An 8,751-nucleotide genomic window follows, 5' to 3' on the forward strand; every position below is an offset into this window, starting at 1 on the left:
TCTCAGGGACAGCCATTGCTCTCAGGGACGGCCATCGCTCTCAGGGATGGCCATTGCTCTCAGGGACAGCCATCGCTCTTAGGGATAGCCATTGCTCTCAGGGACAGCCATCGCTCTTAGGGATAGCCATTGCTCTCAGGGATGGCCATTGTTCTCAGGGATGACCATTGCTCTTAGGGACAGCCATTGCTCTCAGGGATGGCCATTGCTCTCAGGGACGGCCATTGCTCTCAGGGATGGCCATTGCTCTCAGGGATGGCCATCATTCTCAGGGACGGCCATCACTCTTAGGGACAGCCATAGCTCTTAAGGACAGCCATCACTCTCGCGGACAGCCATTGCTATCAGGGACGGCCATTGCTCTCACAGATGGCTATCACTCTTACAGATGGCCATCTCTCTCACAGACAGCCTTCGCTCTCACAAGGCAACAAGGGCTGCCTGGGACTGGCACACGTGCAGCCGGGGACCCCCCCATAAGTGGCACAGGCCGGCAGCACAGGACTCTGGGAGCTTAGTGAACAACACCAGGAACTCCACAGTGCCTCTCGTTCTGCTCACCCCTGTTCCAATACCAGGGACACCCATTCTACAGCAATAAATGTGGGAGCGGGCACATGCCCCTGGAACCCAGAGTTGTGTCCCATCCACACTCCCAGCAGCTGCAGGACTGCGAGTATGATTGAGCAGTGTGCTGAAGACACAGATGGGACGCCAGGTTGGTGCCAGAACCTCACCATTCAGGGTCCTGCGTTGTCTCCACCAACACCGCTTTCATGGTGTTATGTCCCCAGCAGACAGAACTCGTGGGTCTGAGAACTGTCATTCTCTGTCTCTCTATCCTTCCCCAAATCTCCTGGGCTCTGTGGGTATAGATGTCTTCACCCACAGAGTGCCTGCTCCCACATTTACTCGCTGTAGAGTGGGTGTCCCTGGTTTTGGAACAGGCGTGAGCAGAACGAGAGGCACTGTGGAGTCCCTGGTGTTGTTCGTTGAGCTCCCGGAGTCCCGTGCTGCCAGCCTGTGCCACTCATAGGGGGTCCCCAGATGCATGTGTGCCAGTCCCAGGCAGCCCTTGTTGCCTCGTGAGAACAAAGGCTGTCTGTGAGAGAGATTCCAAAAGGGGAACCCCTCTGGAGGGCACCCAGCCTGCACCCCACTGAACTTATGACTGCACTGCTTCGTAGGCACATCAGGGACCTTGGGCCAATGGGCCAGCAAGCAAGAAGAGCTGCCGTCATGGCAGAGAAAGCCCACCACGATCACCAGGGTGGGCACAGCTGGGAATCCAGGCACTTGGTGACCCATTTGGCCTCCTTTGCCCACTTTTATGGCCAAGGGATGTGTGTTGCCTACCCGGCCTGAGAAGAACATAATGACTAGAGGTTCAGAAAACCCAGGGAAGAGGGGCAAGGTCGTGCCACCAGGTACATTGCCCAGGAGTGAGAGGACAGAGACAATCAGTGTCAGTGGCAGCCCTGAGACTCGCCAACTGGGCAATAGTTTGTCCCACAACTCTCTAAGTTTTCCCTAGGAAAAGTGCTCCATGAAAGACATGCTCAGAACTCCAATTCTTCCTGCTACTCCAGGTCACTGGCATCTGTCCCCCAAAACAGCGCCCTGTCTCCTGGACCCTACATTATCTGCCACATAGTGGCCGGACTGAAAGTTTGACCACAGAAATTGCATCATGAAGTTTTTGTTTGTTTGTTTGTTTGTTGCTAAAAACACTCCCATTGCCCTCAGAAAAAACTTCACCTGCATAGACACCATCTCTCCCCACCATGCTCCCCCCTGCTCGCTGCGGCTGGCCACACGTGCCCCTCTTCCTTAGGCCCGTCACCTCCTTCCCGTGTCCTGAGCCCCTCTGCCCTGCAGCCCTCTCTGCCTGGAAAGCGCTTTCTCCTGATCTCACACGCCCCTCACTCCATCACAACCCGACTGCTTATTTGTTCCAACTTTTTCCACTGTACATGTAACAATTCCCCAGGAGGTCATCATTTCAGTATTAACTTGTTATTTGGGTATAACTGCTGTTGAGCTATTGCTGTGAGAATCTCCACTCAACATATGGTATGGTGAGGCTGTGTCTCATTTAACTGATTTCTCTTCCCATCTCTGGCACCTGGAGCACTGCCTCGCACATGTGACATCCCTAGTAATTATTTTTGAATTAATGATACGGATGCTTATTAGATGTTGACTGGCTGGTGGAGTCAGTGGACTTGTTGCCAAGCTCCTGCTGTGGATCTTGTTATTTCTTTCTAAGAATAAACTCAAACTAGGGACCATTCCTAAAGACACTTTGAACAAAAGATCACTGTGTATTTACTCATCACATTTAGAAGAAAAGACACTTATTACACAACAAAGTTATACAATGTAATACTTTGAAAAACTTCTGCTCTCCTGCTTACTTTGTTAGGAGTGTTTGATATGCCTGGGCCAGATTTTAATTACAAACTTCCAAATGAATCCTTCTTCTTTGGGGAACATTTATCCTACCTGTTTCCACGACTTCCTCTGGGGAAGTGAATCTAAATCCTGATAATACCAAGACAGACAGAACTTAGATTTTTCTCTCATTATTGGTGAGGTTAAATGAGTTCTTTGAAAGGTTTTCTTTTATTTAAAACACATTCCCTGTGAATTTTTTAATTGAAGTGAGCTATTAATGTATAATTCAGAGCCTACCAAGTGACTTGTCTTTGTGAAGACTGACGTCACTGTTCTCTTTCTCAACAGTATAGACAAAGCACTTTGGAAAGTACACCCTGTCTATTGTTACAGTAAAGTGAATAAGTATTCAAGCCTAATATTTTAAAGGTAATCTTTTAGGTAATTATAGACACTGCCCTTCCATTTGTATGCAGGAGAACTTATTGATTTTATATTACATATATTTTTTAATAGAAGGATTTGATGAAATGTTTAGCTGATATATATATATATTTTTTTTAATAGAAGGATTTGATGAAATGTTTAGCTGATGAACCTGTGAGTTCTTTTGGTTCTGTTTTGTAAGAAATCAGACCTGTTTTACATTCAATTTATGTATTAAATGACATCTCTTAGGAACATTCATATTTAGAGGAAATTGCAAAAATTAGTCTGGAAATTAACTTGCAGAGCCCTTGTCAGAGACTTCTGGGCAGCGTGGGCCTTCCATCTCAAGCCAGATGAAGTACCCTTCTCAAGACTGAAGTGGCCTGGGCCAAATCACAGCGCAGCTTCCCTGCTTGCTTCCTCCCTGGTGGGTAAGATCCTTCCTCAGATACCCAAGAATCTGGTTAAATTTCACTTCAAGGCAACCTACAGGATAACCTACTGTGGTAGGCAGGTCAGCACTCCCCGGAAGACGTCTGCGCGCTGATCCCTGGAACCTGTGGTTACATTAACTAATGTGGCAAAAGTTGCTTTTTGTATGTGAGTAACTTAAGGGCTGTAAGTCAGGGAGGTATTTCTGATTATCCAGCTGGGCCCAGTGTAATCACAGGGGTCCTCCTGAGATGAGGTCAGAAGACATTGTGACTGGACAACAGAGGCCGGAGGACATGGCCTGAGTCAGGGAAGGCTGTGGCTTTTGGAAGCTGGAGAAGGCCAGCAACAGATTCTCTCTCGGAGCCGCCAAGGTGGACGGCTTGACTGTAGCCCTGTATGACACATTTCAGGCTTCTGACCTCTAAAGCTGTAAGAGAATAAATTTGTGTTCTTTAAAGCCACTAGGTTTGTGGCAATTTGTTACAGCATCAAAATAAATTGAATATACCTACATTGCCTTGATTACAAGTAAGGGTGGGCTGTGTGTTTACTAGCATGGCCCTTCTCCCCCTGCCCCACACTCCTCTGCCTTTGGGAGTCACCTGGAAATGCCTCCCTGTTGTGGTTAAAATGTCAGGTTTACAGAGGGGTGATGCAAGGTCTCTACTCAATAACAGCCACTAGGCAGGAGTTGTTCTAGGCTCGGGGCTACCTCGAAAGAGAAACCTCCTAATGGCGGGAGGCATTCCAAGTACCTGCCTGCAGCTCACCCTCTCAGTCTGAGCACAGGGAAAGCTCTTCAGATTGTGATGTTGAGGGAAGCGGGTGCAGGTGAGCACAGAGCCGCTTCAGCATGTGACTGTAGTTGAAGCCAAGCACACTTTGAATTACCATTATTTTCTTTTATTTGCTCTGATCTAGTCTGAATCTAACGCAGCAAATCTTGAGTGAAAGGCATGACCTCAGGGTTGGGAAAGCACAGCAAAAAATCCCAGGAAGCGTTGGTGTGTGGCCTGGATAAGGTAACTCTGAAATTACCATAGTCTTATTTTTTGTTATATCGTATCATAGTTTTCGAATTTTTTCACAAAATGAAATTAGAATTATTTTTGGAATTTTCAAGTGAAAAGAAATCAGAACATGAGATTTAAGATCGATAAACACTGAGTTGAAAGTCACTGAAACCTGTCTACATTTCCTGGGAAATTCCTCTCACATCTTGTTTTTTTATTTATTTATTTTTTATTAAATCATAACTGTGTACATTAATGCATTTATAGGGTACAATATGCTGATTTTATATACAATTTGGAATGCTTACATCCAACTGGTTAACATAGCCTTTACCTCACTTACTTATTGTGTTAAGACATTTATACTCTACGTTTAATAGATCTGACATGTATCCTTGCAATATGCACCATAGGTGAGGTTCCACCAATTACCCTCCCCCAACCCACCATCACCCCTCCCATCCCCCTCCCCTTCTTTCCTTCATCCTGGACTATAGTTGTGTTTTATCTTTCATATGAAAGTGTGGGTGATTATAAATTGGTTTCATAATAGTAGTGAGTACATTGGATACTTTTACTTCCATTCGTGGGATACTTTACTAAGCTCCATCCATGTAAACATAAAAGAGGTAAAGTCTCCATCTTTTTGAAGGCTGCATAATATCCCATTATCCTAAATATAATCACTGCTATATTTAGTTCCAAAACTACATCCCTGGTCCTCTATGATGGAGGACCACGGAGTCACTCAGGCACACTTAGTACGGTATGTGCTTAATACATGTCTCAATTTGAATTTTTCTTCTGGGATTTTAATATCCTTCGCCCAACTCTTTATAAGTACCAGGGAAGTCTTCACAATGCTGGTACTGATGAAAGCATTCAGTACTCCCAATCAATCAATTCCTTTGCTAAGTTACAACTACACACTTGTATCCTCATTAACTGTATTCTTTAAAAGTTTGGAATTTGGATGAAAGAGTTAATTTTAATATTAATTAAAATTTCTGGAATATTAATGGAAGAGTCTGATGATAGAATCTTTATAAATACAGTAGACCCTCCACAGCTGACCACCTCCTTAAGTTGACCTAATTTCCATAGACTGGACATGCACCACGTATATGTGTCCGTGCCAGAGGCCTAGCTCCTTAGGTTGACCATCTCCATATGTTGACCAGTTTGTTACAGTCCCTTGGGTGGTCAACATACAGAGGATCTGCTGTATTTACAGCTTAAAAAATTAACTTCTTATCTTATTGACTACTAAGGGCTCTTTTCCATTTTATGCTTCATAAATCATTAAATTAAATTATGGAAATATTTCTTTCCTTATTTGTTCTTTTGCCTTTTTGATCCCTATTTTTTCTTCCTACCTCATTCAAGTGGGAATTCTTTTTCCTTTTTAAATGTCTTGATTTATAGATGACTTTTCTTCCGAATATGCTTATGTCTTATTGTATTTGCAAACTATTATGTCAGTGTGAACTCTAGACTCTTCTAAGTGACATGAGCACTAACAATCTTATTAATATGTCCATTAGAAAATATTATTTTGATCAGAAAGTTTAAGTCTAATTTGTCCTAGAATAGTAACTTTCCTTGCATTAGTAACTTTAAACTACCACCACCCCCATTCACTCACCCTAGTCCAGAGGGGGCCAGGGCCAGGAAGCTTCACTTAGGCATTGACAAAGTGAAAACAAAATGTTTCCCTGGGAGAGGTTATTACCTTCACTGGAATTTAAATGACAGTGTTTATAATATAGAAAAATTAAATATTGTATATTCTTTATAGGCCAAGTTCTATGACTTTGTCTAAAAATATTATAGGTAACTTTGAGATGGAGCAAAAAAGCCTAGAAAAGAGATTTTATTACCCATTAAAAAGCATTTTCTGAGTATCAATCTCAACTAGTAGTATTGACTATTGATCCCTGGGCATACATTTACTTTTAAAAATATTAACTACCTTGGTCATACAGGTTTTTGTTTTGTTTTTGCTTTGGGAAAAAAAAATCTCTATTCTTTCTGCAGTGAAAGTTCGTGAACATAGTAACACAATAATTTCATCTCTTTTATTCATAAAATGATTGCTGAATGGGAAAAGACAATGCCATTGGAAAAAAAGTGAGAAAAAAAACCTGTCAAAAGTAATGAAATACTTAACTGTGGAATGTCTTCTAAAGTAGTGGCATTGTTCCTTTAAATTTAATGCTGACCACAGTGCCCTGTAATTTTCCTTACAAAAGCTGGATTTTCCCAGCATGACACTCAGTGCTGGCATTAGTAACAGACGCTTAAAAACACTCATGCCCAGGAGTTAACAGGAAATATCTTGGCAAATTCAGAGTCAAAAGGAAAGCACAGAATTGTCAGAACACATATCGTGTTTCTCAGAATTATCTGTATCATGTTGGAAGTTTTTATACGGAAGTGTGTGTTGACACAAATGATTAAGGCCAGGATTCCTACAATTGACAGGAAAATGACCTATAAATAATGACCTGAGATGGACTTGTCATGCAGTCATTAAGTGAAATATTCTAGTACCAGCTTCCTTCCTTTGGGATCCCAGTTTCCGGCTTCTGTGAAGTACTTTTCCTTTGTGAAGATCACTCGTTTTATCTGAGACCATCAAATTTTCTTGGGGCTTTATCAAATGATAATTTCATTCACTCTCTTTTAGCAGATCACAGTATCAACCAGAGTTTCACAAACCTTTTGGGAACACATTTTGCTTGTGCAGAAATTTTCTCTTGAGAGCCTCTTATTTCTATTTCTATATAAAAGGCAAAATAAACTACTTGAAATGTTGAAAGTTTAGGATATTTTAAGTTTAAGATAAAAGTTAACTTTTAGAAGTCATTAAACAATGAGTTTGCCTAGTGTTTTATATAACACACAATATATTTTATTCTGTTAAACTAATAAAGTTCAATATGACTCCATGGGAAGTGGTCTTCAGAAATTCACAAATGAATTAAATATTAAAATTCCATATATTTATAAATGGATATAAATTTCTAAAAAGAATTATAAACCAAACTGAGGGCTACTACTCTTGGGGACTACGGAAAGGTAACGTGGGATCAGTAAGTGAAGCTGCATTTTGCTTTTGGCTTTCCAGGCTTCAGTGAGATCATCTCCTCTTTGTCACATCTGCTTTTCAACTCCAGAACACCCGACGGTGTCTGGTTTCTCATCTTTTCTTCTTCCTTTCCTTCTTCCCTTCCTTCCTTCGTGTTGGTGGGTACAATATTACAGGAGAAATGACCTGTACTACCTTCTAAACCCACAAGCAAATACATGCATATAGGCACTTATTGGAAAGAGACAAATGGAGAATTTGAAATCATGCCATAATATGACCTTATGATATTGAATCACTATATAAGGTAGTAAAGAAAATGTAATTAAGGCTGAGAAATTCTTATCGAAACCAAAATATGAGAACTCCATTGCTAAACAGAGAATCGGTATCCCATAAATTCTGTGTTTTATGATTTACTGTGTTACTCATCCTAAGGCTAACTGGGATAACTTACTTTTTAGGACCACTTTTTTAAATGACCACTTTTAAGACCTCTACATGATCTTATATTAGGTCATACCTAAGAAAGAATTAGTAGATTAGTCTTGTATGAATGCTTAGAAGTTCAAAGGTTAAAAAAAAAAGTTCAGAGGTCAAAGGGATCTTAGAATCATTTAATTTAAATTTCTCATTTTATACATATTAAAAATGAACTTGGGAGAGTTTGGAGCAAACATGACTTCAGAAATAAAACTGGTCTTTAAACTGTGAGACTGGTACAAGGTGATGCATGTTCTGAAAGACAGTTCTGAGAATGAAGCTGGGCTAATATTTCCCCGGAATTGGCAATTTATGTTCTCCCTTTGCTGTCCTCTGACAGGCTCTGAGGACAACACGAGCATCAGTCAGTGTTGTCCTGCGGTTTACCTGCTGGAGAATATGGCACAAGGAGTGAGTGCAAGCACTGGCCTGTGTAAAAGACTCATGATCATGAAGGAGAGACATGATGTGCAAGTCCTCGCAAGTGTCCATCCCTCCAATATCTGTGCCCTGGAACAACTCTAATCCAGGATTCCTGAATAACCTTCTACATGAAATCATCCCTGGGTGTCCACTCAGAAAAACTCTAGTTGCACTTTCCACAGCCCCGAAACAGTAAGACCCACCATGCCCACTTCACACAGCCCTGACATAGTAAGACGCTCCATGCCCAATTAACACAGCCCTGACACAGTAAGACGCTTCATGCCCACTTCACACAGCCCTGACACAGTAAGACCCTCCATGCCCACTTCACACAGCCCCGAAACAGTAAGACCCACCATGCCCTCTTCACACAGCCCCGACACAGTAAGACCCTCCATGCCCACTTCACATAGCCCTGATACAGTAAGACCCTCCATGCCCTCTTCACACAGCCCTGATACAGTAAGACCCTCCATG

The sequence above is a fragment of the Otolemur garnettii genome, unplaced genomic scaffold (assembly GCF_000181295.1).
Source record: "Otolemur garnettii isolate 467f Iridium unplaced genomic scaffold, OtoGar3 scaffold00177, whole genome shotgun sequence".
Taxonomy (NCBI): Eukaryota; Metazoa; Chordata; class Mammalia; order Primates; family Galagidae; genus Otolemur; species Otolemur garnettii.